Here is a 12,951-nt window from a genome sequence, read left to right as displayed (position 1 = left end):
TACGAGAGGGACCTTTCAGCCAATCTATATCAAAAAAGTACCCGGCCACCCTCGACGAAGTACAGGAGCGAGCAGAAAAATACATCAATATGGAAGAAAACGCTTGGTTAGGAGAGTCCTCGAAGTCAGGAGCTTCCTACCGTGACAGAGACAAAGAATCCAAAAGAAAAGACGACAGACAAGGGGAGAAAATTAAGAAGTACCATAACTATACTCCTCTTAGAGCATCCCTGGTCGAAATATATAAAGAGGTCTGCCATACGGAAAAAATTCCCCCAGCACGGCCACTCAAAGGCAAAAAGGGAGGAGGAAACCGAAAGGAGTATTGTGAATATCATCGGGTCCGGGGACACTCCACCAATGAATGCTTCAACTTGAAAAATATCATAGAAAAATTGGTAAGGGAAGGAAAACTAGATCGATTTCTGGCCACACGAGATGACGAGCAAAGAAAGAGACGAAGGGATGAAGACACGGAACGAGCGGAACGATCACCCCGGACGCCAGAAAGACATGTCCACATGATACATGGCGGCTTTGCAGCAGGAGGGATCTCCAAATCCTCTCGTAAGAGATACCTCAAAGAGGTATACCATGTCGAAGGAGAGGAGGGAGCACTCAACATCCCGGCAATAACATTCACTAAAGAGGACGCAACCGGCATCATTACAGGACACGACGATCCAATGGTTATCACTATCATATTGGCAAACGCCAACCTACATCGGACGCTAATAGATCAAGGAAGTTCTGCCGACATCTTATTCAAAACGGCCTTTGATAAACTCGGCTTAGAAGAAAAAGAACTTAAAGCATATCCAAACAGTTTGTTCGGGCTAGGAGACACTCCGGTTCGACCACTAGGATACATACCACTGCATACAACCTTTGGAAAGGGAGACCAATCCAGGACCCTCAAAATAGACTACATTGTAGTCGACGTAAGCTCCGCCTACAACGCTCTCATAGGCCGAACCACGCTCAACCAACTCGGTGCAATAGTCTCGACCCCACACCTATGCATGAAATTCCCAACTCCAAAAGGGATAGCCACGATAAAAGCAGACCAGAGGATGGCGCGTCGCTGTTACAACGAGAGCCTCAACCTCAGGGGCAAAGGAGAAGAGTTCCATACAATAGAGCTGGGCGGAGCTCAACGACGAGAAGAGTTTCGCCCCCAACCAGAGGGCGAGATAGAAAAAATTCAGATCGGGAACACCTCAGAAAAAACAACTAATATCGGCACAATCCTCAAAGGAGATTTAAAAGAACTGCTAATACAATTTTTGTGAGATAATGCCGACCTTTTTGCATGGAAAGCCGCAGACATGCCAGGCATAGACCCTAAACTAATGTGTCACAAGTTGGCAGTTTATCCAGGATCTCGACCGGTCCAGCAGAAACGAAGAAAACTCGGGCCAGAGCGATCCCAAGCTGTGGAAGAGCAAGTGCAGGCACTGCTGGAAGCTGGATTTATAAGAGAAGTCAAATACCCACTATGGCTAGCCAACGTCGTTTTGGTGAAAAAATCAAATGGGAAGTGGCGAATGTGCACCGATTACACAGATCTTAACAAAGCTTGCCCAAAAGATCCATACCCACTCCCGAGTATTGACGCCCTGGTAGATACTTCCTCTGGATATAAATATCTCTCGTTTATGGACGCGTATTCAGGATACAACCAAATCCCCATGTACCCACCGGACCAGGAAAAGACCTCGTTTTTAACGCCAAAGGCAAACTACTGCTACATTGTAATGCCTTTCGGCCTTAAGAACGCAGGAGCCACTTATCAAAGATTAATGAATAAAGTCTTCTCGGATCACATCGGGAAAATCATGGAAGTTTATGTGGACGACATGCTAATTAAAACAAAAAGCGAACAGACACTATTGACCGACATAGCCCAGGTGTTCGACACCATCAGGAAGCATAATATGCGACTCAATCCAGCAAAATGCACCTTTGCGGTAGAAGCAGGCAAATTCTTAGCCTTCATGCTCACACAGAGAGGAATTGAAGTAAATCCAGATAAATGCCAGGCCATACTCAACATGAAAAGCCCAACCTGCGTAAAAGAAGTACAACAACTCAACGGGAGGTTGGCCGCCCTATCCCGATTCTTAGCAGGAGCCGCAATAAGATCTCTCCCCTTCTATGCTACTTTAAGAAAGGGAAAACAGTTCGAGTGGACGACAGAATGCGAACAAACGTTCCAAGACTTTAAAAAGTTCTTAGGACAGCCACCTATCCTATCCCGACCTCAAGAAGGAGAACCACTCATACTATATCTTGCAGTAGGAGACAAGGCAGTAGCGTCAGCACTGGTCCGAGAAAGCGAAAACGGGCAACAACCCGTCTACTTCATTAGCAAAGCACTGCAGGGATCCGAGCTAAACTATCAGAAAATAGAAAAATTTACTTACACTCTCGTTTTAACATCTCGGCGACTCCGCCCCTACTTCCAAGCCCACACCATTAAAGTTCGAACTAATCAGCCCTTAAAGGGAATACTGCAGAAAACAGATTTAGCAGCCAGAATTCTACAATGGACAGTCGAGCTGTCAGAATTCGACCTCCAATATGAAGCTCGGACCGCCATCAAATCACAATACCTGGCCGATTTTATCGCCGAATTCACAGATGCCCTAGAAGCCCCCATGGAGTGGAATCTGTATGTGGATGGTTCTTCAAATAAAACGGGAAGTGGCGCAGGAGTTATAATAGAAAGCAACCTGGGAACCCAAGTTGAGCTCTCCCTCAAGTTCGGATTCCTGGCTTCAAATAACCAGGCGGAATACAAAGCATTGCTAGCTGGTCTAAAACTGGCCGAAGAGGTGGGAGCTCGAAAACTTAACATTTATAGCGATTCGCAAGTGGTCACATCACAGATAGCAGGGAGCTACCAAGCCAAAGATCCCACCATGAAAAGATATCTGGATAAGACCAAGCAACAGCTCGAACAAATCGGGGAATACAGGATCTGCCACATACCCCGTGAGCAAAATGTTCGAGCTGACGCACTCTCAAAACTGGCCAGCACCAAACCAGGGGGCAATAATAGAAGCCTCATCCAGGAAACGCTACAGAACCCATCAATCTCGGAAACAAAAAAAGTCTTAACCATAACAGGCCAGGACCAAGGATGGATGATCCCCATAGTTAACTACCTCAAAACAGGAACACTCCCCGCAGAGGACAAGGAAGCAAAGAAGCTAAAAAGGGAGGCACAGTATTACACCATCATAAACAACATCCTATACAAAAGAGGGATCTCGGTACCATTACTAAAATGTGTGCCGACCTCCCACACCAGGGAAGTGTTAGAAGAGGTACACAGCGGCATTTGCGGCAATCATCTCGGAGCACGGGCTCTCGCCAAAAAGATACTCCGGGCAGGGTTTTACTGGCCAACTTTACAAAAAGAATCTACAGAATTTGTAAAGACATGTCCACCATGTCAGAAACATGCCAATTTCCACATCGCCCCGCCAGAAGAACTCATCAGCGTGACTGCCCCTTGGCCTTTTGCGAAATGGGGACTCGACCTTCTCGGCCCCTTTCCCCAGGGATCAGGGCAAGTTAAATTCCTCATAGTAGGGGTAGATTACTTTACAAAGTGGATCGAAGCAGAACCATTAGCCAATGCCACTGCCTAAAGAAGCCAAAAATTCTTATATAGAAACATTGTCACAAGATTTGGGGTCCCGTACTCAATAACCATAGACAATGGCACCCAATTCACAGATACGGGCTTCAGAAAATTAGTAGCCGATTTGAATATAAAGCACCAGTACACCTCTGTCGAACACCCCCAAGTTAACGGACAGGCCGAAGCCGCCAACAAAGTCATATTGGTAGGATTAAAACGGAGATTGCAGGATACAAAGGGAGCCTGGGCAGAGGAACTCCCACAAGTCCTATAGGCATATCGAACAACGCCACATTCCACTACAAAGGAATCCCCATTCCGGCTAACATACGGAACGGAGGCAATGATTCCAGTAGAAATTGAAGAAGGATCGCATAGGGCATTCCATTATAATGAGGGAGCAAACTCCCAACTCCAAAGGGAAGAACTCGACCTACTACCTGAGGTTCAGGAAAGAGCTCGGATCAGAGAAGAAGCGCTAAAACGCCGAATGGCTTCTAGATATAACCAAAGGGTAGTACCAAGAAGTTTCGCTGAAAACAACCTCATCTTAATCCGAAACGACATCGGAACAACTCGACTCGGAGAGGGAAAGCTGGCAGCCAATTGGAAAGGACCATACCGAGTCATAGAAGTACTCGGGAAGGGCTACTACAGAGTGTCCGAACTCGACGGACGGGAGCTTCCAAGGTCATGGCACGCCTGCAACCTAAGAAGGTACTACAGTTAGAAAAGGTAAAGAATCTCATCAGTGGATGCGCTCTTTTTCCTGAAAAGGTTTTTTAATGAGGCACCAGGATGAGACAGAGATCATACCCAACGTAAGAGGATGAGAAAATTCCCATATGTATATTTGCATTTTTCTTTGAATAAAATTTATCTATGCGTTCTACAAAGATTTCAAGACGCATTAATCTGAAGTATTCATCGTCCGATTATAAAGCTACAGGTCTGCAGAAAGTGAAAAACAATTTCACTGCACGACCACGATAAAAATGAGTCGTCCGATAAAGGTGAAAACGCGATTCACCCAAAGGACGAGCTAGAGATGCCAACCACTTTCTACAAATCGGCAAAGATGAACACAGAATAATGTAAGAAGTTATAGAAAGCAATCTAAAAAAGAACCTGACGAGGTCTTACGGATAGCTAATAAAATAACTTAAAGACTGGCCAGCGTTCGAAAGTCGGACCAAGTCAACCCAAGTTATAAGTAAACCCTGGAAAGAGGTCTGGCCAACCCTATTAAAGAGGATTACTTTAACTTAGAAGGGCTTGACCTAGCAAATTCAGCCCAAGATGAAAAAAGTTATAAAAGTAATCCCTGAAAGAGACCTAACCAAGGTCCAAAAAAGAGGATTACGAAATAACTTAGAAGAGATCGACCTAATGAAGTCGACCTCCTACAAAAGACAAGTTATAAAAGTAATCCCTGAAAGAGACCTAACCAAGGTCCAAAAAAGAGGATTACGAAATAACTTAAAAGAGATCGACCTAATGAAGTCGACCTCCTACAAAAGACAAGTTATAAAAGTAATCCCTGAAAGAGACCTAACCAAGGTCCAAAAAAGAGGATTACGAAATAACTTAAAAGAGATCGACCTAACGAAGTCGACCTCCTACAAAAGACAAGTTATAAAAGTAATCCCTGAAAGAGACCTAACCAAGGTCCAAAAAAGAGGATCACGAAATAACTTAGAAGAGATCGACCTAACGAAGTCGACCTCCTACAAAAGACAAGTTATAGAAGTAATCCCTGAAAGAGACCTAACCAAGGTCCAAAAAAGAGGATTACGAAATAACTTAGAAGAGATCGACCTAACGAAGTCGACCTCCTACAAAAGACAAGTTATAGAAGTAATCCCTGAAAGAGACCTAACAAAGGTCCAAGAAAGAGGATTACGAAACAACTTAGAAGAAGTCGACCCAACAAGGACGATCCACTACAAAAATCCAAGCAATCCCTGAAAGAGACCTCACGAAGGTCCGAGAAAGAGGATTACAAAAAAGAGTCTATCAGGGGACCAACGCAAAGAAGTCGGTCACAAGGCACTAAAAACACAACGCAAAGCAAGAAAACCAAATCGGACCCCTACAGCTACAAAGAGTCAAAAACTCAAGAAGTTCGAATTGGGAGAGTTCAACATCAGCAGGTTTTATATAAAGTTATAAAGGCCTTGAAGGGCCACTAACACTGACTACCCAAAGTGTAGCAAGCTACTTGTATGTTTTTTAAATAAAAAGTTGCTAGGAAAGCAACTAAAAAGTCAACATCTTAATAAAGCTCCAAAAAACACCCACGAGTCGGGCCAACTACAATAAACAAACATCAGAAGTTTTCTCGGCAGCATCATGAACTTTCTTGGCGACATCAGGACCAGGAAAAGGAGCGCGAGTTTGAAGCGGCATCGCATCAACAGTCCCATCCTCCCGATTCAGGATCTGGCAATCCAGGTCAGGTACAACAGGGGGAGCGGAAGAAGTCGGCGCTTTGGTGGAAGACACAAGGGGAGGAACAACTTCATCATCATCACCCTCATCATCAGGGACAATCTTGCCATCTCTGACAACATTATCCAAGCTAAAAAGGGCAAGATCGGCCTCGGGAGCAATAATTCGGACCTGTTCTTTCAAGTTCTCATAAGCAGCAGTTACGCAGCCAACAAGATGACTTTGGAGCTCAGCATAATCCTCCCAGGCATTGTCGAGCTCTTCCCTCAGGCGCCTCCCCTCCCTATAGGAAGTCACATAGCTGTCCTTGTGCATCATGGCCGCATCCTCAGCCAACCTCAAGGAAGCAGCCAGCGCCTCAGAACTCGCCTTCTCATTTTCGAGGTCCTTCTCCAATTTGACCACCTTCACCTCGAGCTCCTCCTTCAAACCCTTCATCCGGTCAAACTCTCGTTTCGCCTCCTCCATAAACGCCTTGGTAGCGTGGAGAGGAAGATTCTGGGCAGTGCGATGAAGCGCAGCCGACATAAAGGCCATCCTCACATGATTCTGAGCCATAAACTCCAAATGATGGAGAATGGACACATCATCCATGGAAATGGTACCATATGGCCCAATTTGTTGATCTATAAACTCAATGGCGTTGAAATCAGGAGCGTTGAGGTCGAAAGACTCAGAAGTCTTTTGCTTTTTACTCGGAGGAGCGGCGGATGGAATTGCAGAAGAAGAAGGAGGATCCACCAAATGAACCCGAGGTACCGGGATCACCTTCTTCACCCCGGGAGAGCTCGGCACGGCCGACTTCTCGCGGGGCTGGGAGGACCCCTCCCCAGCAGCCCGGGCGGCAGCATTCCTGGCAGTAGTCGCCTTCTGTGCCCTCTTAAAAGCCTTCATAGACTCATTGTTCTTCATTGCCTCTGCAAATAAAATAGAAGTCATGCTACAAATCAAACAAGTTGAAAATACAGGTAGAAGCATCATAAGACAAACAGCAAAGGAAACACAAGATACCCAGTTCAGATTGAAGAAGAGAAGGATTGGTTAGAAACTTCTTTGTGTCAAGATGGGGAGGATGACCCCAACGCTCCTCTAAAATAGTCACAAAGGCTCGCTCAGCCTCATCCAACATGTCCCAAGAGTACCTGGAGTCCCTAACATCCTTCTGCCACTCTAGGGGAAAGGCGGGTTCATCATTTTCATCCAAGAAAAAGGGCCGAGATCCTTCAACAGCTCGGACCTTGAAAAAATAGTTTTTAAAATCCCGAAACGACTCGTCAAACATGGAAAAAACTTTCTTTCCTTGGGTAGAACGGAAGGAGACCCAAGCTGACTTCTTTTTCACCACACCAGGCTTAGTCAAGACAAACAAGTAGAAAAAGAGAGATTGGGAAGCTGGAATACCAAAACTATCACACAACAATTGGAAGATTTTAATAAAACCCCAGGAGTTGGGGTGAAGTTGAGAAGGGGCAACATTACAAGACCATAACAAGTCAATTTCAAATGGAGTAAAGGGAAGAGTAACCCCGAGTTGACCAAAGAAAAAATCATAAGCATAAAAGAAAGGGCGATTGTCAACAACTCGAGTCGAGAAACAGACTCTCTCGTCAGAGGAAGGAGGAACAAGCTCATAATTCTTTTCTTCACCAGAGTTACTACAGACGCTGTGAAACTGCCTAAGCTGAGAACAAAACTCAGAGTCAACCAGTGAGACACACATGAGAACCATGGAGTCCACCCAATCGGCCATACCCGCAGGGACCTGGGAAGGCGTCGCTACGACGTTATTTCGGGAAGACATGAGGTCAACTAAGATCCTACAAAAGAAAAGAAGAGCGGATTACTCAAAAACATCTCGGGCACGGGTCAAAACATCTCGACGGGCGGATAAACAAAAGGAAAACCCCAAGACTCAAACCAAAAGTCCTGGGGCATCCTTTGGAGGCAATAACAAAGCAAGATTCCTCAGAAAAACTTACACCCCAGTATCTCTCAAAACAAGGAAAGAAGACCTAAAGCAGCAAGCATTTCGTCCATCAAATTAAAACGCAAAAGTCATCAAAGTAACTATCTATCTACAATCTACCAGCGAAAGCACTGTCAAATGTCAACAATGCCAAACAGAAAATCACCAAAGGCACAACCTTTCTCAGAATTAGGCGAAAACCACCATCGAAAGCACAAAACAGGAAAGGCGATAGCATGCGAAAACCCTAAAAGCATTAAGCAAAGGCAATGATGCAGAAAATGAAGAAATCCCAAAGCATGCAACAAAGTCAAGCATGATAAAAACAGAAAGATCCAAACTTTCTCCAAAAAGAAGATCAAAAACTCCATCGCAAAGTAAAAAACGACGAGAAAAATACGAAATGGGACTAACCTGGAGACGAAAGAAGCTTCGAGGAAGAGTGGAAGCGCAGGGATAGAGGCTGCCCAGAAAAATGCCGAACGACGCCGCAAACACAAGAAAGCAGAAGCGCAAGCGAAAGACAGAGAGCAGATGAGAGAAACGGAAAACGAGAGAGTAAAGGGAGAAGTTTCGAAGAGGAAATGAAGAAAAGAAACCGTTTTTGATCGCGAAATTCAAAATAAAAGCCAAGAGAGAATGAAGGGCAAAATTAATACCAATTAAATGCGGATATTAAAACCGCTTGCGTTCCCAAAAAAGCGCTAATACAAAAGCGTGCGCTTCTAGAGGAAAACGTTCTACATTCAAAAAAGACTCTACAAAGAAAGGAATCGACAAATGCTTGAGTTTGACTTTAAGAAGGACCGAAGTCAAGGACTCGACCTCAAAGAGAAGATCGAGCTCAAGCAGGGGCACTGTTCATACCCTAGGTCGAGCTATCCGACCTGGGATGATTCGAGATAAAGCGACCAACCTCCTCAGGATAGGCTATCCGACCTCGTCTCAAAGAGCTCGGCCAAATCAACAAGAGAGCCCAGTAAAAAGGCCCAAATAGAGGAACACGACCCAAATCCTGAGGCGGCCTAAGCCTATAGAGATAAGGGCGGTTCCAATAAAGATACGCTGACCTCAACTCTAAAGATAAAGATAAGATAAGATAACTAACTTATCTTACCCAACGAAGGTCACATCTCAACACTATAAATACACTGGAGCACCCAGGTATAACTCATACTCGGATTCTACATAAAACCTGTTTAATACCCATGCTAACTTAAGTATCGGAGTCTCTTGCAGGTACCCTCCACCCTCTAGTGGCCAAGGATCAGAAGTGCAACCAGTCCAACAAGTCGGACACAACAGCTCCGGCCGCCACCAGCCAACCGGACACGTCATCTCCGACCAGTACAGAAGATCTCGTCCGAGATCGACCTACAGTTTCAGGTAACCCCCGGAACAATTTCTCTCTCTCATTTTAATATATATATATCTCTCTCCCTTATTTTATATATATATATATATATATATATATATATATATATATATATATATCATATAATATTAAATAAATACATATATAAATCATCTTTATTGAGCTAATTATATTAATTCTAAAATTTTTATTTATATTTTTTTATTTTATATTTATTCTTTTTAGTTATTTTACAACAAACAAATTATAAAATTTTTTATTAAAACTATAAAAAAAATACGTGTATTATATATATCATAATTTTTATTTTCACTTTTTATCAGAGTTTTACTATTTACCATAACATTACCCATATATAAAATATATGGTTTATAGGATCCACTTAATAAAAAATATTATTTTTGTGATAATATTTAGTTGGATACGATGAAATGATTTTCTCCTAGACAAGACATAAAATATAAAGTCAACCGTTATGTATTTTAAATATCAAATTATTTTCTCCATTCATTCTTTACAGATTTTTTTTTTTTCAATAGACACAACCCTCCCAATCAATATATCATTCAAATTTTTTTTTAAATATAAGTTTCACAATATTTCATGTTTAATATAACAATGTAACATTTATTTTCGCACAGTATCTTTAACTAACGATAAATTCTTAAATAAAATTTAATATCGCAACGAATTAGTTCTGTCGAATCTAGAGATACCGTGAAAAATTAAAAAAATTTTAATAACATTAAAATTTTAATTTAATTATGATAATAATGATTATTAATTTCATGCCTTTATTTAATTACAGATTTTTTTTAATTTTTATAATTATCATAAAGGAAAAGATATTGATAAAGTTATATATAATAATTAAATGATTATATTTATATCTCTCTATCGTGCCGTCCTTTTTAAGAGAGTCTTTTTCCCATACATTATCTGATCCTATCTTTTTGTTTTCTACGATAGACATAATAAATCGTTGTAGATAATAAGATCATATAAACATAACCCTATCCTTTGATGTCTGAATTGAAATGGTGAATTTGCTTCCCCTTGCCGAATGTGATGGGGCATCCTTGGACCATGCTTGTATTATGTCATTTCTTTATGTTAGGGTCAATTCTTAACAGTTGTGCTACAAGATTTTTTTTTTATTAGTTAATAACTAGCAATACAAATTTAAAGCATTGAAAAATTACAAAAAAAAAAAAAAAATAGAAATGTTAATTATTGAAAAAAAATGTTTTTTTCCCCAATTCATAATAGGTATTTTTAGTGTCAAAATATTTTTTTAGTGTATAGCTCTTTGAGAATATAATTCGTCGTATGTTTAGTTTGAAAGAAAGAAATAGAGAAGAAGAAAGTAGAAAAAAAAGAAATTGAGTGGATTTTTTTTTAGATGTGTTTTTGGATGAAAGAAAAATAAGAAGGAAAAAATGTTATAGAAAGACAATTTTATCCTTATATTATAAAATATATTGAAAAAAGTTGAAACGCCTTCAGTCTGACCTATTTACACACAATTGAAAATGTGTATTTCATAAAAACCGGAAAAAATGTGTATTTTAATTCTTTGTTTTCTGTTAAAAACACGTATTTTGATGAAAAAATGTGTCTAATCAATCATATAATTTTTTTTATAATAACATATTTATATATTACAAAATTTATCAATGTTAAATTATTATATAAAAAATTATATAATTAAAACGAAAATCTTAAAAATTTTTATAAAAGCACTTGTATTTAAACGATATGTGAAAAAATAGAATTGAAATTAGTACATCCAAAGATATTGAGAATTTTAAATTTTTAAAAAAATGAAAAAAAAACTGATGAATGGACTAGTTTGGTACACGACATTCAATTTCAGAGACGAAAATGAGTCATTTAATGCAAAGTTAGAAGCTAATTTAGTGCATCTACAATGATAATATAGCGGATGACACGTGGACAAATACTATTGCAACATGTGGTCAAATAGCATTGTGACACATGGTACAACCATCTATGTTATCATGCCACGTGTCACTGATTAACACATTATCATACCATTACACATGACAAAATCATGGAGTGACACGTTTTACTAACAATCTACATTATAAAGTTATGTCATCACGTCGTTAACGAAAAAATGAATCAAAAACTAACATGGTGTATCTTTATTAATTTTAAGGATGTAGCTGGTGCAATTAAAATTTCAAAAATAATTTTAATTTATAACACTAATCTCAAAAATTATTTTAGGATTTAACCCATTAAACTCACCAAGTTCAAAATAAACAATAATTAAGATTGAATTATAATTTGTTATGTACAGTAAAATTGGAGGTATACTCATCTTGAATAACGGATCAAATTGGATAATAGTTTATCACGAATAAGTACAAATTTATCATCTTATTTTTTATAAAAAAATAATGAAAATATTTCACCACATTCCCGAAAAGTATTTATTTTATGATAAATTTTATAATGTCTTTTATTATAATATTTAAATTGTTTAACTTATTTTTAAAAATAAAAACTAAAATATTTAAAATTTATTAAATATTATATATTTATCTTTTATAATAACTTAGACATAATATAATAAGTATCATAGCATTCTTTTCTTATTATTTATCTACCTAAAGAATTAATGTCAAAAGTCAAAACACAAAAATCAGCATGTTTTCGTGGGTCATGCACTTTATTGACTGACCAATTGGATGCATACAAGTAGACAATGGGGTCATACAAATATCAACTTGTACACTGTAAACGTCGGATATTCTTTTTACATTCCGTGTTCCAAACGCGTGATTCGTTTTATAGGACAAATAGTAATTTCTGAAATCGGATCGAATCGATCGGTTGGATTCATCAGAAATCGATCACTTAATCGATTCAGTCCATTTATAAAACTGTTTTGTAAAAAATTGACAGAAAAATCAGTCGAATCGGTAGTTAATTGGCGAATCGGACGAATCAGCCCAGTTTCAGCAAGTACTGATTCTTCTCTCAGGTAGCGAAACAGCGTCGTTTGGCTTTAAAAAAAAAAAAAAGAAAACGAAGGCTGAACCGCTGAAGAATGTGTGTTGCAGCCTTGCAACCACTTTAGACTTTATCCTAAATCCCTAATTAGTTAATCTCTTCGAAGAACACCCCCACTCCCAACCCTAAACTCTTCGAGGCTCGAGCTTCTGCCTACGAAGGACAACCACCGCCGTGATTCAAAGCAGGCGTCGGAGCAAGCGCCACTGTCGCGGGTTGTCGCCTCACCGTCGCGGGTCGTCGCCTCACCGTCGTGGGTCGTTCTATTCTCTACTTCGAGGCTCGAGCTTCTGGCCTTCTGTTCTCTACTTCTCTTGCGGTTAGTTCTGGGTTTCTGGCTCTTCTTCTGTTCTTTCTGTTTTCATTTTTTGCTCTGGGCTTCTGTTCTTGTGTTTTTTTAATTTTTTATTTTTTTATTATATGATTAATGAAATGTTGAATAAATTTGATGTATGTTGAATTTGA

The sequence above is a fragment of the Arachis ipaensis genome, chromosome B5, assembly GCF_059453495.1.
Source record: "Arachis ipaensis isolate K30076 ecotype BB chromosome B5, ASM5945349v1, whole genome shotgun sequence".
Classification (NCBI taxonomy): Eukaryota; Viridiplantae; Streptophyta; class Magnoliopsida; order Fabales; family Fabaceae; genus Arachis; species Arachis ipaensis.
Note: the sequence above shows the minus strand (reverse complement) of the source record.